We start from the raw sequence: 9332 nt of genomic DNA, 5'->3' as shown, positions 1-9332 counted from the left end.
CAGGAGAACACATTTGTCATTCTTGTCCTCTCCACCTCTCTATTTCTTGTTTCCCTCATCTCCATCCACACAAACACAAACAAACCTATTCCATGATACTGTACAGGACATTCACTGTAAGTTGTTCACTAGAGTAATCCCATTGTTTGTATTTCATTTCATCTTGTACCACACTTCTTGATTTTGGATGTTTTAATGAGATGTTCCAATAGAGTGAATGCATGTTCTTTTGATATTGTCACTCTTAGGACAAATTCCCGCTTATTATGTTTCAGCAAATATGGCTGCTGAGATTCAGAAACCACAAGCTGATATAATTATGCAAGCTCCCACCTCCCATGTCCAGGAATACAATGGCAATGTCCTGATGAAAGAGTGTAAATTTGTGTGTTGGTCTGTATTTAGTTATGTGTGATTGTGCATATCCTGTCTTAGAGCCATGTGACTGACAAATACTGTAAGTGTCAGCAGGAGGAAAGGAGGCGGAAAAAAAGACAAGACTGTGATGGGCAATATATGATAACTCTCATCCCAATGTTGAGCTTTGTGCACGGCTATGGACACAGAGGACCAGACTGGACATCACTGAGTTGGTCCACCCACACAGATGAGAGACAGTCGGGAATGGGTGGAGTGACAGCAGACTGTTGGCTCATCTGGGTTTTCCATCAGGCCTGCATCCTTTTCTTTCTGATTAATAGCTGAAGGCATTTCTCCTAAGTATGGCCTATTAGTAGCTGGTAAAGCCATAAGGCTTCATGGTAATTAAATTCCCTCGACCTGAAGTCATTTTACCAGCACTACCTGTGTCATGACAACCAGTTTTCCTAAAGTCAAGTCACCAACAAGGAAGTAACAATACTCTCCTCCTTTGTAGCAGCCAGTATCCTTGCTGCATATGTTTCCCTCAGGGTTTGTACACAGCAAAATCACCAGTGTTAAATTCACAGTGTTGAAAGTGATTAACTCCCATAGGGGGGTGGGTGGGTGGGGGGGCTTGACCATCATGACATGTCAGCTTAATTAAAATCATAGTTGCAAATTAAAGCAACAATAGATGTAAAAACACACAGAGACAATACATATATGATCAGTTCCCTAATTTAATTTTAACATTTTTTTCAATCTTTTCTTCTTTTCAATTTCTCGTTTTATTTTATGGAAGTGATCAATGTAAGCAGGCCTGGATTAAGAGGGGAGGGACCCCTGGGCACAAATTCTTGGAGGGCCCCCCGAATACACACACACACACACACACACACACACATAAACAGGGTTTTGTATTATGGACTGCTATTTGCTGGAAACACCTGTAACGTATACAGGATTTACACTGACAGGGTACAGCCTACTGTATATGATCACAAAGAAGGACAAAATCGACACCTGCAGATATCCTCCATCATACAGGATTTACACATAATTGCAACAACGCTTTCCTCGCCAAGCAACAATGTCAAGAAATCAGCTTGTTACTCATTAGCATTTGCAAACACACAGGCACTCACGCACGCCCACGCTCACACACACGGAACACCTGTAGCTGTCTCCTTACTGTTGTCTGTCTTCTTTTTCTCCTACTCAGCTGTCTCTCCTTGTCTCAGCTCCCTCACTTGGTGTTTATGTGTCTGTCTCTCTCCTTGTCTCCTCCTCAGCTCTGTCTCAGCTCCTCACTTGGTATTGATGTGTCTTTCACTTAGGAATTAAATGACGGCCACGACACGCTTCAACACCTCCCGCCAGTAACGCTTCTCTCCCTCCAGCTGTTGCACTAGTTGTGAGTTCACAGTCCCGGGCCCCGTGACAGATGAGCGCCGAAGCAACGCCAGCATGCAGACACAGTGCTGTGTGCTTTTCTCGTGACCCCGCAGACGTTCAATAAGAACAGTTTTCACTCACTTCACCCCACAGCGCCAGGTCCGACACTTCGTACATCCATTGAGAGCTGCCGGTGCTGTGACTGCAGCTAGCTACAGGTTGTGGCGGGCATTAATAAAATTACCAGAGGAGTTCGCTGAAAAACAGGTAATATCAGCCTGAATTACTCACGTGCATCCCCGGTGAAAATCACTGACATGCATGGGAAATACGGCTTCTACAGGAATGACATTTCGCAGTGGCAACCCTTTGGAATGGCGATATTTCGGAGTGGTGGCCTGTAACCGTTAGGCCTATGTTGTGCTGTGATTGTGGAGTATTCTCATGTAAGGTGAGCTGTGTATTCAGTAAAAATGTACTGAGTTATGGTTAATGCTTTTGGATAACATTAGCTAATGTTGCATTCTGAATCCAGATAGCTAGGATACAGTTAAGTGCAACACACACTGCCGCCAGCCGGGTGCTGTGGCCGTCAAGTGCCGCCCCCCAACACACATTGGCAGCGGCGCGCAGCGGCACCATCAACACTAAAGTGTATTTCCAACCCCAGCCCGCTAGGTGGCTGTACCTACACTAGTTGCCAGCTGTTGCCAACTGCTAGCAACGGAAGAAGAAGAGGAAAAACTTTGAGGCAACACCAACTTGGATTTCACGGGTGAGTTTCTTATCAAAATCGTCTTATTAAAAATGTGAAAAACTGAATAACGTTAAGCAACCGGAGTTGATACTACGGCGGCCGAGACATACATAAAACGCTTTTCTTGCAGTGCTGGCCACGCTGGAAATAGAGCAGTGGACTGAAGCAGAGCGGCGTGGCGTGATGGCCAGCGTCGGTGTGGGTTTGTTCAAAGAATATAATGGAGGCGGGCGCTTTGACGCGCGGCGTATGGCGGCGGTGTGTGTTGCACTTTCGGCAGCTCGCCCCTCTCCCTGTTCAGTCTGCCTGGTGGTTTCTGTGACATTGTACGTTTCTCTGGCCTTATAATATTGTCGCACATCATTTAGCAGACTGCTGGTGTTTTTCAAGCTTGTTTGCAGACATTCCCGCAGTAACGTTAGGCTAATCAGAGTTTTATGGTTGTTTTTCGGTAGCTAGCTAGCTAACGGTGGATTTAGAATCTCCTTTTACTCTCTGCCTGAGTAAACTTCGTTGGCGGGAATTTAAACAAAGGTAACGTTAACGGAGACATTTTTTTTGTCACTGTGATAACAGAAATACAACTGCAATGCTAGTAAATCCCGTGTGACCTTCTTGTATTCCAGATGCTGATCAGAGTCAAATTTCGAGGGGAACAAAAATATATCCAAATCATTGACCTGACACTTTACAGCCTTTTGACTGGAGGTAGGCTAAGCTTTATTCTAACTTTAGATTGATGTTGTGAAGGAATACTCTGGCATTTAGCATTATAAATTCTGCTATAAGGTTATTTATGGTGTATACAACAGCACATAGGCCTATTTACAAAAAACAGACTGTGCACTCTAGATATTTAGAAAATACACAGTTCTTTCCATGGGCATTTCATATTTGTCACAGCTTTCCAGAAGTTTGAACTAGGCCTACCAGTTGCCAGTTTATCCCATGCAAAGCTGTATGATGGATCTGGAACTGAAGTTGATGGAGATGTGTTTGAGGAGGTGGTGAAACAGCCAGATCTTGGTGTTTTCAAGCTCACACTGTACAATGAAGGTATGGTTAAAGGTTAAAGGGGAACTACTGTCAAACGGAACTGTCAAAAGTGCGACCTATGTTGCCACGGTGACAATGGACACATGAAAGGCTTGAGCTTCTCGTTACACTGCCACCTACAGGTTTGGCATGCTCTTGTGTATATATACATGGGTAAGTGTAAACGAAGATCTTTTTGAAAACAGAGACGGTGAAATGTCCGTTTATGAAAATAGCCGGCAACGTGTAAATGGCCTCTGAGACCCTATCTTAAATCTCAATAAAGTGTTACAGCCCTGTGAGCTGTTGGGGTTTCTCTAACCTGTCTGCCTGCGTCCCTCTCAGCTGTGCTCAATTTCAGGGGAGCAGGTGGGCGTGGTCTGATTTTGGTGGAGTGATCAACCTGACAAGCAGCACCTGGGCCCAGTGCTGCCAGGGCCCTAATATAAGCTCCTTCAACCCACAGAGCTGCGGTCCTCTCCTCTCCCTGAGAGACACCCATTTTGATCCTTTGTTGTTTGGTTTGGCTAATGCGTTCCTTTGGTTGTTTAGCTGGTCTGAGTATTATTTGTATTTGTTAGAATTATTCTTTGTTGCACCACACATACCTCTCATGCACTCACTGCACTACTGATTTATATTGATGGTGAGATCGAAGCTTCATGAAGCAGTGAACCACTTTGACACAACTGCTTCACACTCGCACACTTGCGCGTCAAAATATCGACACTGTGTCGAGCAAACTGGCTCGACCGTAACATCACTACAGACTTACTGACTAAACACTCCATTCCGTTATCTATTAAGTTTTCCATTTATTCTTTAATAAATTATTGTTACTTTTTGATTAGCCTACATCTCCCATCCTGTCACAAACTGTGCTGAACAGCCGTGACAAAAAGGGAGACGTAGGCTAGTCAAAAAGTAACTATAATTTATTAGAATAAATGGCAAACTTAATAGATAACGGAATGGAGTGTGTAGTCAGCAAGTCAGTAGTGTAGTGAGTGCATGAGTGAAAGAGGTGTGGATGCGGTGTTGTAGTATGCAACAAAGAATAGGAACTAACAAAATACAAATAATACATAGACCATATAAACAACCAAAGGAAAGCATTAACCAAAAGCCAAACCAAACAACAAAGGATCAAAATGGGTGTCTCTCAGGGAGAGGAGAGGACCGCAGCTCTGTGGGTTGAAGGAGCTTATATTAGGGCTCTGGCAGCAATGGGCCCAGGTGCTGCCAGTCAAGTTGGTCACTCCACCAACCCCAGACCATGCCCATCTGCTCCCCTAAAGTTGAGCACAGCTGAGAGGGACACAGGCAGACAGGTTAGAGAAACCCCACCAACTCACAGGGCCATAACAAAAGATGTACAGTGTTTTTCCCCCATCTCAGAATGATGTAGCCAGGCCCTTCTGCAGAACCAGTTGTGGAGTGAAGTCTGCATAAGACTTATTTTCAGTACAACATTTGACATGGCTTTGTTGTCATTTTGTGTATTTTAGAATCTCCTCTGGTGAGTCATTCCTCTGACAGTCCTGTGATGGGTTGCTCAGGCCTTGAGTCAAATGATACCATAAGTAAAGGACTAGTAGTCCAATTTGGTAGCAGTTACAGTACAGTTACAGTATTGTCCCCTTGTCACTATGAGGATTTGTCACACTATATGGTCAACGATCCAAAAGAGAGAGCCAGCTATCTGACTCTCACTGTCATGATCATGACACTCACTTTGACTCCTACATCAAATGGAAACCCTGCAGTGCGACAAATCCTTTAATTGTGTAAACTAACCACCCTCAGAGAGCGGCGGCCATGTGCCTCACACTTCAGGGATTTTCCATACTTGGATCTTGCTAGATGAGGGTGCAAATTTGATTACCTAATCATTAACATTGAACATTGTATTCTTCTGAGGATATCACCACTGCGCAGGGTGAGAGAGATGTATGCACAAGGCATTGTCTCCTTGTTCCCATACTTGAAGGATCCCTACCATGAAAATGGATATGTAAGTAAACATTACAACTGATAAAGGGCATCTATGTTTCATTTCTCTGGTATGGTATCTGAGGAAATAAGACTTGGTTATTCATTTTTCCTTTAGAGGGGCACTGTCATGCTAGGTTAACTTAAGGTTATTTGAATTGAATGCTTAAGTCATAGGCCTATATATACAGAGGTGGAAAAAAAGTTTTCGGACACCCCATGCATTTGTGAAATATTGCATTAAGAATCACTCTTAGGTCTTCAAGTGCAATTTCTTTTAGTATAGTCACAGCCAAAATACTAAATAAATCCTAAAAAAGCCATTAAAAACTTAAAATTGATTGGTTCCATAAAAATACATAAGAAATTTTGGGTATTGGGTCATTTTGGTACCAGTGATGAAGGTCGTTCTTTTTATTAAAAGACAATTTTTGTTGCTAAGCTTCGTGTCTACATAAAGCCAGCACATTTGAAAGTTCTTCAGACACAAAAATGGCTAAAACAAGGAACCTAACGCAGGAAACACGCCTGAAGATAAAGATTCTCAGCCAGGAAGGGTACAGCTGCTGCCAGATAGCCAGGAAGTGCAGATGCAGTCCTTCAGCAGTTGGATACACTCTGCAGAAATACAGACGAACCAACAGCTTGGAAGACAAACCAAGATCTGGGCGTCCAAGGGTTTCTTCAGCAAGAAATGACCGCATCCTGATCTGCATGTGCAGGCAAAACGGCCGAATGACATCACAGGAGCTTCAGCAGCAGTGGTCAAACCAAACTGGTGTCCAGTGTTCCACTTGCACTGTACGTGACCGACTTTTAGATCATGGCTTAAGGTCCTACAAGGCTATCAAGAAGCCCCTGATCAATGAGAGACAGAGGTTAGCCTGGCGTCATTGGGCCCAGGCACACAAGAACTGGACAGTGGCTGCAGGAGCACAGTATCCAGGTCTTAGAGTGGCCAGCTCAATCCCCGGACATGAGCCCCATTGAAAATCTGTGGTGGATTATCAAAAGGTCTGTTTCAAAGCATAAACCAAAGAATTTAGAAGAATTAAAAGCAGTAATTCAAGAAGAATGGGACAAGATTACCCCTCAACAGTGTCAAAGGCTCGTGGGGAACATGCCAACCAGGATTAGAGCTCTACTACGTGCCAATGGCAGGACTACTAAATATTAATTTGATGATGTGATGGTTTATTTATTTTTTGTTCAGTTCTGAACACATTCTCTGTTATTTGTTGACTTTGATACCGACAATGTTGAGAACTGACATATTGAAACTGTCAAGAATTTAGTTTTGTTAGTTTTTCTTGTAAACAATAAACAAAAAAAATATAATTTGTATTTGTTTGTATCTGTCTAATGCAGCCACACCTTTTGAAACACAAAAAAGATTTTTCCACAAATATTTCATGATAATATTTGAGATTGTGTAAAATTTTAAGGGTGTCCGAAAACTTTTTCCACCACTGTAGACTTTGTATGATCGCCGTCAGTGAAGCCCTATGCCATAAAAAGAGCATTTTCCTATTCCAAAACTCCAACCTTGACTGTTTTGTTGGCCTTCACCTCCATGGTGGGGCCTGCCCACAAAACAGTTAGGTTTGGAGTTTTGAGCAACTTTGCATCCTGGGAAACGCAGTCAAACAGAAGATGAAACTGACCTTTGAGTACAGGAAGAAGATGACCCACGACCCAGTCAAATGCTCCACCATCCTAACTGAATTCCCACGCTTTCTGGATGTGAAGGGCTTGATAATGCTTTTTAAAAAGTTAGTTTGTATATATGGGGTTACATCTCTAGATGCTAATTCAGGTTGATGAGTAACTGTAAACAAAAACAACCCTTCCACAATAGTAGGTGTTCACTTCCTGTGTGATGATGGTGAGTGACCTCCAAAACAGTGATTGAGTAAAACTGGAAGGTAAACCAAATTGGCTTCACTCAATGTTTTTTTTTTCTTCTCAGATTGAACAGGATTTTGTGCAGCTGTTTGGAGAGGAAACATCAGCCAAGTTTTTGGAGAAGTGGCCAACTACCTTTAAGCAGAAGATCATCCAGCAAAGCAAGACCCTCACCAGTCAGGGAGATGAACTCCAGGAGCTGATCTAGAAGGCAGAATCTACACTTGATGAGGGAGCTGACACAGATGCTGACGGTGAGATGATTAAAACGTGTCATTTGTATTGGTGCTGCATTTCACATTGTCACGTCTGTGTTCATTTAATGGACTGGTTATTCTCCAGAATGACACTCCAAACTACTTTTCAGTTGAGGACTGGTGTCTTTAAATGTCACTTAAAACGTTTTTATTCAGGATCTCTTCTTCTTTTAGGATGGGACAGTGACATTTCCTCCATCCTGATCTTGCTCCATTTGATTCCTCCTGCATCACAAGGCCGCAAAAGAGCAGGCAAGATGGCTGCATCCCGAGCCGAGAATCTTCTTGTGAAATTCCAAAAGGTTTGTATTAGTATTTATGGATAGATGGGTCAGTGCTGCTGCCGTTATAATAATCTAATAATGGTGTTGCTTTTTGTCATCTTCAGGCAAGAACCAGTATCCAGCAGCACTTTGATGCGATTGACCAGAGCCAACAACCTTACTTTCTTGCGGTCGGGACCAGGAAGAGCAGTATCCATGCCTACTACATCATCCTGGACAAGCGAGCCTTGCCATGCAAGTCACTGAGTGCTGTTGGTGTGTTCGATGAACTGTTCAAGGCACACTTTGTTTTTGGTGCTGCTTACAATACAAGTCTGTGCAGCATGTACACCTTAGTACAGACAACAGTGTACAATATAGACACTGGGAAGGTTAAGGAAACCCCAAGAGTTGCTCAGCTTAGTGCTCAACTCCTGCACTAATGCCTCAAGTTTTATGATTTATTTGCCATGCTCCTCATGGGAGTACTAACTTGCTTGTGAGGCATCTCAAGTTGGTGCATGGAATGTGCCCAGGTAGAACTTTATGACTAAAATGTGGTCAGGCAGGTTGTTATGGTGTTTTTGCTACCTTTTCAGGCTTTAGGAAGCATTTGAACAGGGCACATGCAGAAGATTGTCCAGTTCCAGTTTTGTTAAATGCGAACTTGTGTGCTGAGAAAACGACTGATAATGAGCTAAGTAATGTTAAGCCAAGTAATGTTGATTTACCTTCCACTTCTAGTTCTAGCCATGTTGTACCAGTAACTAACAAGACAAGATTGACATTGCAGTCAATTTTGAAGTACCCAAACACATGTGACATGTTTAAGTCAGAGCACAATCTTAAAGATCTAGTTTACTATGATTTGGAAGATGGGCTACATATGAAAAGTCATCCTCTCTTTTCTAAAGAGAAAAATGCATACAAACCCAACTTTTCTATGATGGTTTTGAGGCAGGTAAGCTATTGGGATCAAAAAAGGGTATTCATAGGTAGGTAGGTACTTTATTAATCCCCTTGTGGAGAAATTTAATTTCATACATTGGGGGGTATATATTTTACTTTGAGAAATGTTTCCCCTAAGTTTAATTCGATGTTGATAAATATACACCTGTGTGCACTCTTCCATACCCAGGACCTTAAAACTTATGGATTTGATTCTATTCTATAGTAAGCAATTTGAAAGTGCTTGAGACTGAGGGTATTGAAGTTCCCCTTTTTGGTCATATACGTAGCAGTATTGTGCAGGTAACTGGAGACAATCTTGGCATACATGCCTGTTTGGTTTTGTGGAGTCATTTAGTGCTCGTTATTGTTGCCGGTTCTGTCTCACTGAGAAAGTGGATTTTCAAACTGTGTTTT

The 9332-nt window shown here is 42.7% G+C and overlaps 1 long non-coding RNA gene across 5 annotated transcripts in view; it reads left to right on the top strand.

Moving 5' to 3' along the window:
* Positions 1-2482: 2482 nt before the first annotated feature.
* Positions 2483-9332, top strand: part of LOC125896483 (uncharacterized) — an 8498-nt gene continuing 1648 nt past the window's right edge. Inside the window, exons 1-6 of one of the 5 annotated variants that reach the window (XR_007450266.1) lie at positions 2547-3049; positions 3142-3223; positions 5471-5564; positions 7512-7701; positions 7879-8006; positions 8093-9332. The exon at positions 8093-9332 is cut by the window's right edge and continues 1648 nt beyond it. This is a non-coding gene — a long non-coding RNA (uncharacterized LOC125896483). The other 4 variants (XR_007450267.1, XR_007450264.1, XR_007450265.1 and 1 more) reach the window with 4 other exon arrangements.

Source organism: Epinephelus fuscoguttatus, linkage group LG10 (assembly GCF_011397635.1).
Source record: "Epinephelus fuscoguttatus linkage group LG10, E.fuscoguttatus.final_Chr_v1".
NCBI lineage: Eukaryota > Metazoa > Chordata > Actinopteri > Perciformes > Serranidae > Epinephelus > Epinephelus fuscoguttatus.
This window is presented reverse-complemented; position numbering and strand designations above follow the sequence as displayed.